A 19175-nucleotide genomic window follows, 5' to 3' on the forward strand; every position below is an offset into this window, starting at 1 on the left:
TCATTATGGAGCTAGGACATGATCCCAACGATCCCAAGGGCGTACAGGCATTAATTAAGAAGAAAGAAGAAGACATAGCAGCCCTCAGAAAACAACTCAGGCTGCCAGCTACAATACATCCTCAAACCACAGAGGTAGCACAACAAAAAGAAGAGGATGTAGTAAGTTTGCTTATGAGAATGCATGAAAGATTGATAGAAACAGAGAAAGCCTTGGAGGCATCACTGCAAGGAAAACAGAGAGAGTTGGCCTCTCAGCCAGCTCAAACAGCTCTAACTCTTGGGACTGCTCCTCCTACAGTCACCACAACAGTCCCTCCTACTGATCCAATATCAACAGCAGGTACCTCAGCTCCAGCCTCAACTTCAGCAACAAAGCAAGAGGCCAGCCTGAGTATGGAGGAGATGATGAAAGAAATAAAGGCTCTGGAACTGCAAATGGAAGAATTAAAAGAAGCCAAAGAAAAGCTGGCCAAAATTGAGGTAAAATATGACAAATCAAAGATGGATGTAGCTGAGAAGATAAGGGAAGTAAAGGCCTTGGAGAAAAGAATAAAGGAGCTGGAGAAGGACCTTACTTTAGATAAAACTCTAGCTGAAATCAAGAAAATTTTGTGGGCCAAAATTGGCCAATCTATCACTGACCAATGGCAATCAATTCAGACCATACATGAGCAAATAGAATTGATAGGCTTAGCTCAATTTGAGACTCAAAAGGCTAGAGCATCATTGGGAAATATGCCTGAGCAAGCCAATAGAATGATTCAATTTTTAAACACTCATACCAAAGAGCAGTTGGCAGCGCTAGGTATCAGGAACAGGACAGACACCATTTTGATAGTGAAAAAGGTGCTGACCCTGAGGAATTTTGTACAGACTCTGGAAAGAAAATGCCAAGAAATTCAGGCAGAGATAAATGCTTTCAAACTAAAATTTGCAACATTGCAGAGCAAAGGATTACCCAGCTTGTTGACCAGCAGTGGAAGACTGCTAACACATGAGCAGTATGCCAACAGGGTAAATAATTATGCCTCCAATCAAATTACAGCATCCTCAAGCACCTCAGGAGAAACAGGGCCTCCCTCTGAACAGAGTCTTTATGACAAATTAGAAAATCTATTCTACATTGCACATGAGATCAACCATCTTTTTGAAGTCTAGCCCAACTTTTATAGATACACTGAAGCTGATGAAACACTGATAAAAATACAAAGACATCAGTTGCCTATAGAGGACTGGTGGCAAGGAATGCTGGAGGTTTTACTCAGGTAATTTTGTTTTTATTTTCCTTTTGGTCAGCTACAGGTCAGCAAATACAAATGCACGGACCACCTATCAAAGAGTGAAAACAACAGAAATAAGAAGTCTAATTGTGACCACAGCTCGTTAATGAAAAACCAAGCACTGATGACAAGGCCAGGACAGCAACACAGCAACATCAAGGCAGCAAACGCAAGAACGCAGAGTAAAGACGCAGCTACCAGCCGACTCACTCAGTCCAAAAAGTCAAATATCTCTGACAAATTAGACAGCCAGCACATCCACATTTACTGCAGCATTTATTTCCCTCATTTACTTCTTTTAAAGAGTTGGTAAAGAAAGTTATGGCTTCAGAACTTATCTACATGATATTTTGTATCTCCCTTTTTTATAAATACCTCCCCATAATATGTATTTAGGGGTTGGTGATTTTCTCTCTAGACTGCGCTGTAAATTCTCAGACTCTCTAATACAAAGGCTGTTTGAAGTTCATTGTTGCTAGACTGTTTGAATGTGGATTTGATGTTCTGGGAACTGCTACAGAATTCCTGTGTCTTTCTATGGATCAATAAGTTGCTCTAACCTGCGTTTATGTTTCCTGTGTTTGTAAATATCATATATGTCTCATGATTTTAGTAACAGAGAAAAATAATAGCCCAAAATTTGTTTAAATACACTCTGTGTTCAATCTCTGCTATTAATTATGTTTTCTTCAGAATTAGTCATAAATAGGAATTCTTAGCTGCTCCGATTTTTACTAATTCTTTCATTTTGAATACTATTTAGGAATTCTTAACTACTCCTAGATAATATTCAAGCACCTTCCCTCTGCCAGCATGATCAAGGATTCTTGAGTGCCCTTCATCCACTGGCTTACATTCCATTAACCTTCAGATCCCAAAAATTGCTCCAAGACTGATTATCTTGCTCTGTAGCATTGCCCTTTACCAAAGAAACACTTTCAGTAGTACATCATCGTTGACCCCATTGCCCAATTGTATAAGCTATTTTTGGACTTACACCCCAGCATTATTTGAGATCACCATCCAACAAACTAAAAACCAAACTCTGTGCATCATAACTAGCCTAAAATACTTCAAAACAAAGTTAAAATACAAAGAGAGAGCCCTCTCTGGTTGCAGATTGGCTAGAATCTGCAGCTAAAATATTAGTTAGTGGTTACCTCAGCTGTATTCCCTTCTGGATGCAGGGAACAACCTGAGTGATAACATCATTGGCGACTCCACTGGGGAGCTGAATGACTGTTTGTTACTGCTGTCTATTTTCTAAAGCTACAGATGGAGCCTGAAGTTAGCCAGGTAGCCTCTGAAATTGTTCTTGCTGTGCATTTACAGGAGTAAGTAAAAGTTGCTTCAGTCAATCTCCAGTCTAGTTTTAGGCCTTAGACAGTTGTCCCAAAGATTTGATCAGTCTCCCTGTTTCAACATATTCAAAGGAAAGCCCAAAGCCTCCTATATTTCACAGAATTTCCTGCAGAACATTGTCAAAGACTGTGATCCTTAAACATTTCCAGAAAACACCAAAAACAAATTTAGAAGCTGGCTCCAAAGAAGAAAACTCGTTACACCAGGTCAAACCCTAATCCAGATCCTCCAGCTATTTTTGAAAATCCCAACTTGATCTCTAAGACCCTTAGAAAACAAGAAAAACTAGAAAAATCTGCTGATTTAGACCTTGATATACTTCAGCAAAACCCTGCAAAATCTGAGCTCACTCCTGGGAGAGCAGCAGTCCTTTCTACAACCTCTCCTAGTTCCTCATCTACACCTCAAAGTATCCTCTCCACTCCCCCATCTACTGCACATATTTCCACTCCTGTCCCTGCTGTTCCAGCTGTCTTATTTCTTCCTGTTGTCCCATTTATCCCTGTAAATATGGCAAACCGTTATGCTCCTCTTCAGTTACCTGGAAATCCAGGGGCTATGCCTCAGGATTATCAGAGAAAAATCACATATTTTGATGGTACTGGCTCTTATACCACCCAGCAACACACTAAGAAAATGCAAGACTATTTTGAGAACTATGAAATTGATGATGATGATGTGAGAATGAAGATCTTTGTCCAAAGTCTAACTGGTGATGTAAGAATTTGGTTTAGAGCACTTGCTGTAAATTCCATAGCCGATTCAAAAGCTCTTTATCAGTCCTTTTTAAACAGATGGGAAAAGAAGAAAGACCCTTTACACATTTTAACAGAATATGACAATTTGATAAGAGGCCCACAAGAAACCATCCAAGACTATTGTGCTAGGTTCAACAATGTCTATAATACTATTCCTCAGAACCTTAGACCTCCACCTGACTTGGCCTTGATCAAATTCCCTGATGGATTTGACTCTGACATGGCATATCAACTGAGGGAAAGAGCCCATCCAAGCTTAGCAGACATGCAAAATATAGCTGTTAGTGTGGAGGCAAACCTGATTGTTAAACGAAATAGGGCAAGAGCTGAAAGAAGAACCACTTTCAAAGAAGAGCCTTCAACATTTGAACAAAAACTAAATGCAATCATCAAAGGTATGGACAGACTTGGAGATAGAGTGGAAACTATTGAAAGGAAATCATCTTGGGAAAGCCAACCAAGTAACACTGCAAGAAACCCAAACTTTAGAAAAAATCAAAATCCAAATGTTGGAAGGGCTAGCCCTGACCAGAACATCAGACCTCCATTTCAAGAGAACTATGCCGAAGCCTCAACATCTAGTGAACCAACCGAGGACACCCAAATCAATCTAATGGGGTTAAACAGTGAACAACAAATCTTTCTAACCCAGGATGACCAAGAAGCTCACAATTTTAATCAATTTCAAACCAAATCCGGAGAGTCATTTGATTTTAGAGAAGGGTATGATGCAGCAGTCTATGAGGTTCATAAACAGTACAAATTAAGAAGCAGAACCATAGATGTTCCTGAACCTGCCAAGCTAAAGGATACCAAGCAGCCAAAGAAAACAAAAGACAAAGTTGTCCTGACAGAATTCCTTGCTAGAATAGATCCCAACCCAAAGGAGGCCACTGTTGAGGATATATCAGAGGTACATCCCTCAAAAAATCAACCATACACACCCTCTGCTCCGAAAGAAAATGTAACCAGCCCTCTTGAAAATAATTTCAAAACAGATTTACCTCAAAACAGCATTTACAATGAAGAGAAGGTCACTGAAAATTCAGCTGAAAAGGAAAAGTTTGTTGTCCATAACACAAGAATTCAAGTGGAAAAACCTTTTAACTTAGAAACAAAAATAGGCAAACTGAAAGTAGCCATTCCTTTATCCGAATTGGCTAAACATGAAGTTTACAGACAGCGAATCAATAGGTCACTCAAAATATCAGAGAATAGGGATGCAGTCAATGTTCTAGATGATCAACCAGAATTGATTTTTGGTCCTGAAGTCAATGGTAAAACAATAGATGGAGGAGTTCCTCCATTCTATGTAAGCTTAAACATTCATGACAAAGTGCTGCATAATGCAATGTTTGACTCAGGAGCTTCCCATAACCTAATGCCTAAGTCAGTCATGGAAAGACTAGACCTAGATATTACAAGGCCATACAAAGACTTGTTCTCCTTTGATTCCAGCCAAGTCAGGTGTCTAGGCCTAATTAAAGATCTTTGTGTATCTTTGGTCCAATACCCAGCCAAGACAATCTTGATGGATGTGGTGGTAGCTGATATTCCACCCAAGTATGGTATGCTTTTGTCCAGATCTTGGGGTGCAAAACTCCAAGGATCTTTGCAGCTGGACATGTCCTATGCCACTATTTCAGTCTTTGGCCAACCAAAGAGATTATACCGGGAAACATTAATGAAATATGTGGTTAGCAGTCAAGAGAAACCCCAAAACTTCCCCATCTATTCGATGCATTCCGATATGGATTCATTCATTTTATATAATGCTGAGATGTGTTCCAAAACTGATGTTAAACTCCTAGAAACAGCACAAACAAAAAGCATAAATGAACAATCTAGTGCCCAAGATCAAAAAAATCTTGATGTGACTGATACAACAAAGGAAAATGACATATCATATGAGTTACAAGAGCCAAATCTGCCCATTGAACAAGCTCCCAAAGCTCTTAAGGCTAGTCATAACCAAGAAATCTTGTGGTACTTAGAGTTTGATGGCTCAGTAAACAAATTAGGAACAGGGGCAGGGGTTTGGATACACAACATGCAAAATGACCATGCTGAGGGTCATGCATATAGGCTAAATTTTAGGTGCACAAACAATATGGCCGAATATGAGGCCCTTCTACTGGGACTCAAACTTATTAGAAGTCTAGGGGCAACCAAGATTTCAATTCTAGGGGACTCAGATTTGATTATCCAACAAATGAAGGGAAATTTTGTTACAAATGATCTCAGGTTGAGGGCTTACAGAGGGGCAGCCATTGAAATACTCAACACCTTCTCAGAATCTCAGCTCACCAAAATTCCAAGAAAGCATAATTTACATGCACATAGCTTGGCAACCTTTGCCAGCACTTGCAAGCTACCATTTGAGCCCAACCACTACTTCACTGCTGAAATCAAACACGACCTGTTGTCCCAGATAATGTCAAAAATTGGCAGGTATTTGAAAATGATACACAAATAAACAATTTCCTGACTTTGAAAGAGGAATTCTCAAGTATAAACATTGACACAAGCTCCATCGATGAACAAAAACAAATAGACAAAAGTGAGCAAAGTATATCAGCTGAAACAGCAAATCTGATTTTGCACCCAACAACTTTTGATGACAAGAATTTACAAGAGCTGAAGCAGACAGACCTTGATGAAATGGCTGAGGCAGAATCTGAAGTAATTGAACTAAAGGATAATTTTCTGCCTACGGGCTTAACTCCTTTAGAGGATATATTTGATTCAAATGATATTCCAAGAAAGCCAAAAATGCAACCACTGAATGCAGAAATAGAGGACTGCAACATTGGAACCACAGAAAATCCCAAAATGGTAAAGCTCTCCAAAGCATTACCTGCTGATCAAAAGCTGAAATACATTGAGTTTTTTAAGGAGTTCCAAGATGTCTTTGCCTGGAGTTATGAGGACCTCAAGTCCTATGATACCTCTGTCATCCAACATACTATACCGTTGAAAGAAAATCAAAAACCTTTTAAACAAAAGCTTAGAAGGGTGAATCCTGTCCTCCTACCCCTGATTGAAAAGGAAGTTAAATGAATGTATGAAGCTGGAATCATTGCACCTATTAGATTCTCAGAGTGGATTTCAAATCTAGTGCCTACTAGGAAGAAAATGGGAGAGATAAGACTGTGTGTTGACCTAAGAAATTTGAATAAAGTCTCTCTCAAAGACCACTACCCCTTACCAAAAATGGATCATATCCTACAAAGGGTAGTGGGGGCTTCTAGGATCTCACTATTAGATGGATTCTCAGGATTCAATCAGATTTTAGTCCACCCGGATGATCAAGATAAAACTGCCTTTACAACACCTTGGGGAACCTTCAAATATGTGAAAATGCCTTTTGGACTCAAAAATGCAGGGGCCACATTTCAAAGAGCAATGGACATAGCCTTTGCCAAAGAGATCCATGATTTCTTAGTCATATACCTTGATGATCTCACTGCTTTCTCAAAATCAGACCAAGAACATTTAGAGCATTTAAGACAAGTGTTCCTAATTTGCAGAAAATATGGCATATCATTGAACCCAAAGAAATCACTGTTTGGCCTAGAAGAAGGCAAACTCCTAGGTCATATAATTTCAAAAGATGGCATTAGAATTGACCCGGACAGAATACAAGCTATCCTCCAAGTGCCTCATCCAAGAAACATCAAAGAACTGCAAGCTTTTTTAGGGAAGATCAATTTCCTAAGAAGATTCATTCCCAATTTGGCCGAGCTAATAAGACTGTTGAATAATATGCTGAAGAAATATTCTAAATTCAAATGGACAATGGAAGCTAAACAAGCCTTTGAGGACATTAAAAAAGCCCTAACAAAAACACCAATCCTCACCAGCCCCAAGTTTGATAGAGACTTCATGATTTTTTCCTTTGCATCTGAGCATACTATTGTTGTTGTCCTATTGCAAAAAGATGACCAAGGGTGTGAGAAGCCCATTGCTTTTTTCAGCAAAGCACTTAGAGATGCACCTTTAAAATATCAGATAATGGAAAAACAAGCTTATGCCCTTGTAAAAGCCATCAAGGATTTCAGAGTTTATATCTTGTACTCACATGTGATAGCATATGTCCCAAATGCCGTGGTCAAAGACATCCTAACTCAAGAAGGAATTGAAGGTAAAAGGGGCAAATGGATAGCTAACATTCTAGAGTATGACATTGAAATCAAGCCAACCAAACTGATAAAAGGACAGGGATTAGCCAAATTAATGACTGAAACCAATTTTCAAGCCCTTGATATCAATGAACTGGATAACAAATAGGAGATGGCGACTCCACAGATCGGTCAAGCCTTTCTACAATCACCTTGGTATGCTGACATATGTTTTATATTGTTAAACCTACAAGCTCCTCCAGGGTTATCCAGGACTAAAAAGAGATTCTTGAAGATGAAGGCATCAAAGTTTTGTATTATAGACAATGTTTTATTTTGGAAAAACCATGAAGGTATTTTGCTGAATTGCCTAATCCAGGATGAAACTGAAAAAATACTCAAGGAATTTCATGCAGGGGACTGTGGAGGAAACTTGTATTGGAAGTCAACAGCTAATAAGATTCTAAGAGCTGGTTTTTATTGGCCCTCCCTATTTACTGATGTGAAAAAATTTGTAGTTTTATGCCATAAATTCCAGATCTTTGAAGGCAAGAGAAAGCTGTTACCTTTACCCCTCAGGCCCATTTCAACTAAAAAACCATTCCAACAGTGGGGTTTAGACTTCATTGGAGAAATTCACCCTTCTTCTTCTGGCCAACACAAGTGGATTTTGACTGCCACAGACTACTTTACCAAATGGATAGAAGCCATCCCTTGTAGGTAAGCAAATGACTCAATCATCATGCAATTTTTAGAAACCAACATCTTGTCTAGATTTGGCTGTCCGGAAAAGATTATTACTGACAATGCTACTGCCTTTAAATCCAAAAGAATGATCAATTTCTGTCATAAGTACCACATTACCTTGGGCCACTCCACAGCCTATTACCCTCAAGGTAATGGCCTAGCTGAGTCATCCAATAAGAGCTTGATCAACATCATCAAAAAAGTCTTGGAGGAGAATAAAAAGAATTGGCATAAAAAGCTTGTAAATGCACTATGGGCAGACAGATTGACCACCAAAAGATCTATTGGAACCAGCCCATATGAATTGGTATATGGCTTGGAGGCTGTGTTCCCCTCCTCCTTGGGAATCCCAGTGATAAAGTTGCTACAAGAAATACAAGCAGAACCTAATGATATTCAGAGAAGGATCAACCAAACTATTCACTTGCAGCAGACAAGAGAGGAAGTATATCAGAGAACTCAGGTTCTGCAAGATAAACTCAAGAAGATCTTTGACAAAAGAACAAAAGCTGAAGATTTCTTCATAGGAAACAAAGTGTTAAAGTGGGATTCTAGAAGAGAGGATAAAGGGAAACATGGGAAATTTGATTTTCTTTGGAAAGGACCATTTGTTATTCAGGCTATACAAGGAAATAACACTTACTTTCTGAAGAGTTTGGATGGCACAGAAGCTGAGGAAGGCCCAGTCAATGGGCGAATGCTCAAGAATTATTTTGATTCTCTTTGATCAGCATAACACAACTGTAGTTTGTACATAATAGTGTTTTCTTTCTGCAAATTTATTACAGCAATATGATAGGGAATATCATGTAGCAAATTTTGAGGAAAGGTGAGCAATTGTGGCACCTAATGGTATGGCACTTTGAGTATATCACAAGAAATCAGAAAGAAAACTTGGGAATTATAAAGATGATGACAAACACTCAGAGAAACTAGCAAAAACAGAGCTGTAATTTTGCACAAATCAACTCATGAGAAGTGCACACATGCCACAAAGGTTCGGATTACTGATCTCCAGCAAAAGGAACTTTCAGATTACAACAAGAGTTGAAAATAAGGCCATCTGACTTGTTGTTCTTGGCTTTTCACCAGAAAAAGCCATCCCCAAGTGGAGTCACTGTTAGGTTCCTATACCAATAGGTTTCATTTTTCATGATTGACTGTAGAAGAGCCAAATATGTTCATCCTTACATGCTGCAAAGGTTCCATATTTTGTAAACAAATCAAGAAAATTAAAAAATTAAAAGAGGGTATGCCCTAAAAGAAAAATCAAAGGGCAAACAGCGTAAATTGGTCAGAAAAAATGATGAAAATGAACCCCAAACCAAAAGACCAGGAAAGTGTGCTAGTTTAAATGCCACTATTGTTCCATTGTTGCAGAACTTCATTGTGTACATGTGGTTGATTCTACATAGAGTTCATGAATAGCCAGACAGTCCAATCCTGGCTAGATCATGTTTGAATTTACTTGTCTTTAGAATAGAGAATAAAGATCTGTCCAAACAATTCAAGCTTGGTAGATGAGTAAACAGGTAGCGAAACAAAGGAGCCCAACTGCCTAATCTGGGCCCTTGGAAGAGATAAGGGTAGATTTAGATAGGAAGGCATTCAAAAGAAAAAGAGGAAAATCAGGGTTGGCTAGTCCAAATGCACCCAATCAAAAGGAAGAAAAAATGTTAGGTGTATTAGGCTGGGTAGGCAGTTTGAGGTTGCAGAGGTAAGTTTGTGATCATTTTGTCTTATCAAGAAAGACTCTTCTCATCAATGACACAAATACCATGGCAAAGTGATTGCAGGACAGTGGAAGCATGACTAATTTCCCCTATCATTCCCCCAGAAATCATTTGCTAACATCCCCTCAAGGACCGTGGGATCTGCCCAATAGTCCTATTTCACTTCATTTTATGAGAAATGCTAAGGTAAACTCTGAGTTTACTTAGTTAAAAGAAGCCACATTTCTTGTGTAAAAATGATCATTCCATACTCCTTTCATTTCCCTATGCCTAAGTTTTCACTCTATAAACTTAGCATTTATTCATGCAGTTTCATTCCCTATATTCATATTGACATCTTAACTTATTGTATAGCTCCTTTATCATTTCCCCACCCCTATTTTTATAAAACTATATAAAAAACCCAAAAAATACCTAAGTATCCTTACCCTTGGCAACTATAGCCATATATCATAGTTCGGGAATTATGGGTTCATTTGGAACCTTAATAATAGCCCTTCCGCGTATAAACCGTCGGGGTTTATTTAACACCAGGTTAAATAAATAACCGCATTGAACCCCCCCACCCAAACCATACATTAAAACCTTGGCGCGCATGTAAATACTTTGGGGTTAGTTTGACATTTGGTTAAACTAATAACCATACCCGCCCGCATAACCACAAAAAACCCATAATCCAAAGTTTTAACCCCGCAAATATTAAAACATTAAAATAATACGGCGGGTCCCCCGTACCTTAAACTGCCGTCGCCTGCGCCTCCCGTCAACCGTTGGATCGCGCCCTCCAGATCCGACGGCCCACGTTGATATCGGAGCCACCCCCGCACCCGCACGTTAGCTCCCGATGGAAAGTGGTTTTGCCACTGTACGCGGGGACGCGTGTCCCATTCCTATTGCATCGGGCCCGCTCTGACAGAAACCGCCCCCGTACCAAAAGCGGTCCGATGGAAACCATTTACCGCCTGTTCTCCCCGCCGCGCACGTCATCTCCACGTCTGCGTCTGCGTCAGTGCCCCCACCACTATTCCATCCACCGTGTCCGCCCTGTCACCCTTCCACGTCATCAGCCACGTCACTTCCCATACTTCGCTATGCGACAAATTTACGTCATGATGACGTCAGCATAAAAAGCGCCAAAAGCCGAAAAAACCCAAATTTGTTTAAAAAGTCTCGAAAGTGATGTTTTTGTTTATTTTTATGCGTCGTATAGTGGAGACTTTGCATGAGAACTACGTTGAATTCGCCATTAACATCCCAGTCTGCCACCCAGGCGCGTTCATACTGCAAACCTGACTCCCCCAGCTCACTCTGCAACTGCATTTCGCACCAAAGTCTCGTAAAATAGGTATTTACCCGTCAATCACCCATAAACCCTGTTTTTTACATAATTTCTCTGTTAAAGATCACCGAGAGAGCTAAATTCAACTCAAAGACACTATTGCCCGCAAGCTTCTGCGCTCTGACTCACTGTGTAACCGTATTTTCGGGCAAAACCTGCTAATTCTGTGGCCCTCTGATAAATTGTCCATTAAAACTTAAAGTCGAGCTCCTGTCCGCCTGCAAAACCACCAAAAGCACCTGTAAAAGCCGCGCTCTTTCCACTGTTTTTAAGCTTCCTCATTAAAAAACTCTGCAGACTCTGTCTTCCCTTTGAGTTTTACTCAGTAAGCCCATTTTCATATAAAACTCAAATTGCAGAATTCCTGTTAAAAAGCCCACTGTCAGTACTCTGTTTCCTGTTGAGACACAGACTCAAATCCAATTATAAGCACAGTAAATCATGGAGGCTCTAGTGGCCCTAAACATTGCACCCTTGAATGCACCTCATAAGCAGTTGGAGTGGTTACCTCTAGCTGATAGGGATTTTCAGATTGATGACATGGAGGGTCAAAAGCCTCACCTGCAAGCTTTTTGTGAAATAAGGAATAGTCATAAGAACAAAACTGACATATTTAGAATCTGGGAGTCTAATATGCCTATATACTACCTGCCTTCAGTCAATGTCTTCCCTGACCTCATCCATCAACGTTGTGCTAATTATGAGCCTTCTCAAAGGGCAGTGATGGGCCTTGCTGTAAATGTCCTCTTTTATATCACCCCTCAGTCTATAAATGAGATGCTGCACTTCGAGCCAGCTCAACCTTTGGTCCCTCTCACCATGAAAAATTTGCTGGACCAAGCCTCCAAGTTGTCCTCTGCAGAAGTTGACCGAATTGCCAAGCTGTTTATGCCACCGGATTGCTACTCCAGATACAAAATTCCCTATCACCATGCCTGGTTTAGTGAAGTTGGTAAAAATCTCATAGACATGATTTCCTACATTTTGGGATTCAGAACAAGTGAAATTGTGGATGAAACTGTCTTTGCTTTGATGTCTATGTTTGCTCCAGGACAACCCCCTGCTGTCAAGTATGACTATGCCACCTACATAGCCAACAAAATTCATGAGCAGTTCATGAATTTAGAGAGAGAGAGAGTGTTCAAATACACTGCATATATATACCATTTGATGTTGTACTATCAACCTGATAGTTTCCCAGTTCCCCTTAAAAAATTGGATGCTAAGGGGGAGCGAAGGTCTGTAATATTTTGGTCCTCAGTATTCCATCATGTTGGCATCTCCCCATATACATATTGTGAGTTTATTGACCTTTTCATATATCTAGCCACCTATTTATTGTCAATAACTCCTCCTGCCAGGCTCTCTACTGAAATGCAAAAAATCTTACACCTCTCAAAGGAATACAATATTGGTGATTGGTATTTGTATCAAAACCATACAGTGATCAGGATCTATGGCTATCAATTGGCTCCCTACAAGCTGCCAAAGTATGTCCCTATGAGACTCTTTGCCCTGGAATACTACCGGAAGTTCAGTAGTTCAGATTTGACCCATTTCTATGGTGCTAGGAAAAAAGCACAGCTCAAGATAAGGCACCAACTGGGAAGGAGGCTGACACTATTCTGAGGGACAAACTTAAGCTGAAACAAAGTTTTCTTTGGTCACCATATGACCCTGAACATTTCATAAGCTTTAGGAGAGTCAAACACAAGCTTACAGGATATGTGCACTATAGTATCCCTCAAATTGAACAATATGCTAATCAACAGGAGTGGATAGAAGGCACATTAGTTGAGGAACTTACTGAAGAAGAGAGATTAGAAAAAGAAATGAAAGAATTTGAAAAGACACTTGACCTAGACTCTGTTGGACAGGTGTTTTTCACATTTCCTCGACACCTTGGAGCAGGCACATCATCTGCCACAACTTCCCAACAACCTGCCTAAGAAAGTGCTCCACCTGTAGGGACATCTAAAGGCAAAGAGGTGCAGCATTCAGAGCAGCAGGGGATAATGGCAGACCGACCAGACACAAGCAAAGAACAAAGTCAAGGGCAAGCCCCTTCAACACAAGCAAAAGAACCTGAAGTCCCTGTCTTACAAACTCCTCTCAATGAGGAAAGAGCTAAGAAAAGGGACAGGCAGGAAGAGACACCTACAGGGGCATCCACATAACAGCAAGGAGAGAAAAGGCAAAGGCTAAACCCTTATTCTGAGGAAGAATTTACAGAGGAGACAGCAGGCAATCAAAGGTGTGAGGAAACAACCGAACAGTGGATTCCTCCAAGCATGGAAACATCAGTTAGCTCCTTTCAGCAGGAGCAAGAGAGACAGCAAGGTGTGGAGGTTACATCCACCAAGCAATAGAGCAAGCAAGGCTCTGACATAAAGAAGGCATTCACTGAAATCAAGGCCAGAAATGAGCCGGTAAGATTCCAGCTCTACAACCAGTTACTAAGAATGGCTCCCACTAATCAACAGAGGCTAATGGCAGCCTATGATATCCAAGAAGGGAAAATGACCCTCAGTCATTTCAGGCCTACAGTACAGCAGCCCCAGTCCGCTGCTGATTATATCAGGACCAATCTGGAAGTCCTTGCTAAATACATCCACCCAATGGACCAGATTGAGTTACACAAACAAACTGGAGAAATGGTGTACTCCACCTTGGCGGATAAGGCAATATTGGCCCACAGATTACAAAATTCACTTCACAACACTTCTGCCCAATTGGAATTGGAGAAAGCCTCATCACAAGCCAAGGACAATAGAATCAAATCGTTGGAGGAGATCATTATGGAGCTGGGACATGATCCCAACGATCCCAAGGGCGTACTGGCATTAATTAAGAAGAAAGAAGAAGACATAACAGCCCTCAAAAAACAACTCAGGCTGCCAGCTACAATACATCCTCAAACCACAGAGGTAGCACAATAGAAAGAAGAAGAGGATGTAGTAAGTTTGCTTATGAGGATGCATGAAAGATTGATAGAAACAGAGAAAGCCTTGGAGGCATCACTGCAAGGAAAACAAAGAGAGTTGGCCTCTTAGCCAGCTCAAACAGCTCTAACTCTTGGGACTGCTCCTCCTACAGTCACCACAACAGTCCCTCCTACTGATCCAATATCAACAGCAGTTACCTCAGCTCCAACCTCAACTTCAGCAACAGTTACAGCAACAACTACAGCAGCAGCAGAGCAAGAGGCCAGCCTGAGTATGGAGGAGATGATGAAAGAAATAAAGGCTCTGGAACTGCAAATGGCAGAATTAAAAGAAGCCAAAGAAAAGATGGCCAAAATCGAGGTAAAATATGACAAATCAAAGATGGATGTAGCTGAGAAGATAAGGGAAGTAAAGGCCTTGGAGAAAAGAATAAAGGATCTGGAGAAGGACCTTACTTTAGATAAAACTCTAGCTGAAATCAAGAAAATTTTGTGGGCCAAAATTGGCCAATCTATCACTGACCAATGGCAATCAATTCAGACCATACATGAGCAAATAGAATTGATAGGCTTAGCTCAATTTGAGACTCAAAAGGCTAGAGCATCATTGGGAAATATGCTTGAGCAAGACAATAGAATGATTCAAATTTTAAACACTCATACCAAAGAGCAGTTGGCAGTGCTAGGTATCAGGAACAGGACAGACACCATTTTGATAGTGAAAAAGGTGTTGACCCCGAGGAATTTTGTACAGACTCTAGAAAGAAAATGCCAAGAAATGCAGGCAGAGATAAATGCTTTCAAACTAAAATTTGCAACATTGCAGAGCAAAGGATTACCCAGCTTGTTGACCAGCAGTGGAAGACTGCTAACACATGAGCAGTATGCCAACAAGGTAAATAATTATGCCTCCAATCAAATTACAGCATCCTCAAGCACCTCAGGAGAAACAGGGCCTCCCTCTGGACAGAGTCTTTATGACAAATTAGAAAATATGTTCTACATTGCACATGATATCAACCATCTTTTTGAAGTCCAGCCCAACTTTTATAGATACACTGAAGCTGATGAAACACTAATAAAAATACAAAGACATCAGTTGCCTACAGAGGACTGGTGGCAAGGAATGCTGGAGGTTTTACTGAGGTAATTTTGTTTTTATTTTTGGTCAGCTACAGGTCAGCAAATACAAATGCACGGGCCACCTATCAAAGAGTGAAAAGAGCAGAAATAAGAAGTCTAATTGTGACTACAGCTCGTTAATGAAAAACCAAGCACTGATGACAAGGCCAGGATAGCAACACGGCAACACAGCAACATCAAGGCAGCAAACGCAGGAACGCAGAGTAAAGACGCAGCTACCAGCCGACTCACTCAGTCCAAAAAGTCAAATATGTCTGACAAATTAGACAGCCAGCACATCCACATTTACTGCAGCATTTATTTCCCTCATTTACAACTTTTAAAGAGTTGGTAAATAAAGTTATGGCTTCAGAACTTATCTACATGATATTTTGTATCTCCCTTTTTTATAAATACCTCCCCATAATATGTATTTAGGGGTTGGTGATTTTCTCTCTGGACTGCACTGTAAATTCTCAGACTCTCTAATACAAAGGCTGTTTGAAGTTCACTGTTGCTAGACCGTCTGAATGTGGATTTGATGTTCTGGGAACTGCTACAGAATTATTGTGTCTTTCTATGGATCAATAAGTTGCCCTAACCTGCGTTTATGTTTCCTGTGTTTGCAAATATCATATGTGTCTCATGATCTTAGTAACAGAGAAAAAGAATAGCCCAGAATTTGTTTAAATACACTCTGTGTTCAATCTCTACTATTAATTATGTTTTCTTCAGAATTAGTCATAAATAGGAATTCTTAGATGCTCCTGTTTTCACTAATTCTTTCATTTCTAATACTATTTAGGAATTCTTAACTGCTCCTAGATAATATTCAAGCACCTTCCCTCTGCCAGCATGATCAAGGATTCTTGAGTGCCCTTCATCCACTGGCTTACATTCCATTAACCTTCAAATCCCAAAAATTGCTCCAAGACTGATTATCTTGCTCTGTAGCATTGCCCTTTACCAAAGAAACACTTTCAGCAGTACATCATCGTTGACCCCATTGCACAATGGTATAAGCTGTTTTTGGACTTACACCCCAGCTTTATTTGAGATCACCATCCAACAAACTAAAAACCAAACTCTGTGCATCATAACTAGCCTAAAATACTTCAAAACAAAGTTAAAATACAAAGAGAGAGCCCTCTCTAGTTGCAGATTGGCTAGAATCTGCAGCTAAAAGATTGGTTAGTGGTTACCTCGGCCGTATTCCCTTCTGGAGGCAGGGAACAACCTGAGTGATAACAGACCCTTCAGATTCGAGAATATCTGGCTCTCCCACCCGGATTTCTTGAGTAACATCAGAAAATGGTGGCATGAAGACTTGCAATTCTAGGGATCTAAAATGTTTCTCCTTCATAAAAGACTAAAGCACATTAAGTTTGGACTCAAAGAATGGAATAAGAAGGATTTCGGTAACATTTTTGTGGACAAAAAAATCAGTGGAATCCAAAATTCAGGAACTCAACCAGTCACTGATCAAAGATGGCTTTGACAAAGACAAAAATGAGTAGGCTGATAAAATTCATCATGAATGGGAGAACCTATGCAAACAAAAGGAAATATTTTGGAGGCAAAAGTCTAGAGTTCAATGGCTCAAAGAAGGAGAGCGCAATACAAGATTTTTCCATAGATCAACTATGGCTAATAGAGAATTCTGTTGAAAAGTGTGCAACAAGAAATGCTTGTAGAGATTGCAACAAGATGATGGAGCTTAGTGAAAAGAGTCGCCTTCACTAAGTGGGCCCGCAGGCTATTTTTGGCGCAAGTCTATTTTTAGACTATGTCTATTTTTAGACATATGGATCATGTCTATGTTTATGGATGATTGATCAAGTTGGGAAAAATAGATGGACTTCTATTTTTGATGAAAGTGTGAGTGATCAAAGTCTATTTTTAGACTGGCTGTCAAAAATAGAAAAGTCAAATATTATTGTCTCATAATAATATTTGGACTATAAACTTGATCTTATTCTCTTGGAGCACTTCAGAATGAGCTACGGATGTGGTACATGCAGATCCCACAAGGAAATACGTGGTTACCTATGGGATGACTAATATTTGCATGCAGGACTTCAGTTAGAACTCAAGTGAGTTCAGTTTAGTGGACTGGAGGTGCAGTTGATGGAGTTGTGTTCAGTTTAGCTTTGTTAAACTGGTTGTATTTAGTCTAACTGATCAATAGACTAGAGATGAGTTGGGTGAATTAGTTATTAATTAATTCACAAGTTATTAACTCATAATACAACTAAAGAATACATCAGTTAACTCAGTTGCATGTCAGTGCATGTTCAGTTCAACAGGGACAAGTGGTAGAGAATCAGATTGCTATCAGTTGTGACTATAGTTGTGCATCAGATCTTGCACAATCAAAGGATTGAGTATGCCAATGAGTTTGCTCACGTATTTGGCCCACATTTTAGCCTTTGCTCACGTCCACAAAGAGTGAGTGACTATTTTGCAGGTGAAAAACGAGTTTGGGAAGCCATTCTCATCAGTTCTCGAGCAGGTATTGAGCAGTGGAGGCAGGCAAGCAGTGGAAGAGATTTGGAGATCAAATCTGAGCTGTATTGTGTGTAACAGGTGGAGATACTTGTGAGAAGTATTATGCTTTGTATTGTTACATGATTCAATCAATATAATATACAGATAGTATGGGGTTTTTAGCGAGATGCTTTCCCCGGGATACATACTGTGTTTATGAGTTTGATTGATGCTTCTATGTGCGCCTGTGAATGTTTCTGCTTCTGTAAATTGATGATCAACGTAGAGGAGATTATGTATTATACATGTTCCGCTTATAATTGTATGATCAACATAATCTCTGTTGAATATGTGTCATATTATTCAAAATTTCTACATGGTATCAAAGCTAGATAATTGTAGAAAAAGTTTCTACATGGTATCGGAGCAGCTTGATTTGTAGAAGAGATTTTTACAGGATATCAAGCGAGGATTGATCATCTGATCTACTATTCAGGAAGTGTTTACATTATATTTCTTCAGGCAGAGTCTGTAATTGGGCCAGGTAGCCTCTGGATTCATCCTTCCCTTGGAAGGTGAGATATCTGGAGAATGCCCATACAGTCAATCTCTGTACGAGAAATATTTTGTTCTCACGAATTCTAGATCGGAAGCGGTTGAGTTTTGTGCTGGTGGAATTCGAATTTAATTCCAAAGCAAGAGATAAAACTCAGAAACATTCAGTTCGAGAATGGAGATAGTATGCCCCAGTATCTCACGAGGTTCACTCAGTGTCGAGATGAGCTGGGAAATGTGGGGGTTACTGTTGATGATGAGGATGGTGAGTCTAGGACTCCTTGACCTTCCTAAGAGTTGGCATAGCTACCAGGACTCGGTGAATGGAAGGGAGAAACTGCCAAATTGGGAACGACTATGGTCGGATTTGATGCAGGAGGAGATTAGACAGAGTACCAGAGACGGTTCTTCATCCATGCAGGATGAGGAGCACTGTGCCTTAGCGAGTAAGGTGAAGAAGGGGAAGGAGAAGGTTTCTCTTTTCGAATCTTGTTCTTCCAGTGATGGGAAGAAAGTTGACAAGTCGAAGCTGCGATGCTTTCATTGTCATGAGATTGGTTCATGGGTCAGGAACCTGTATGCTCTTGAGGTTCAAGATGCATGCAAAGCCTTGAGCAGCGAGGCAACTGATGGAGACTTGGTGGTTGAGAGGGAGCGTATATTACCTCTCAACATGCAGAGCCAGAAGAAGTCTCAGACGATTGTGGAGGAGCCACGATTGGTGC

This window comes from Pinus tabuliformis, chromosome 6 (assembly GCF_031772625.1).
Source record: "Pinus tabuliformis cultivar Carrire ecotype Pingquan chromosome 6, CPIR1, whole genome shotgun sequence".
NCBI lineage: Eukaryota > Viridiplantae > Streptophyta > Pinopsida > Pinales > Pinaceae > Pinus > Pinus tabuliformis.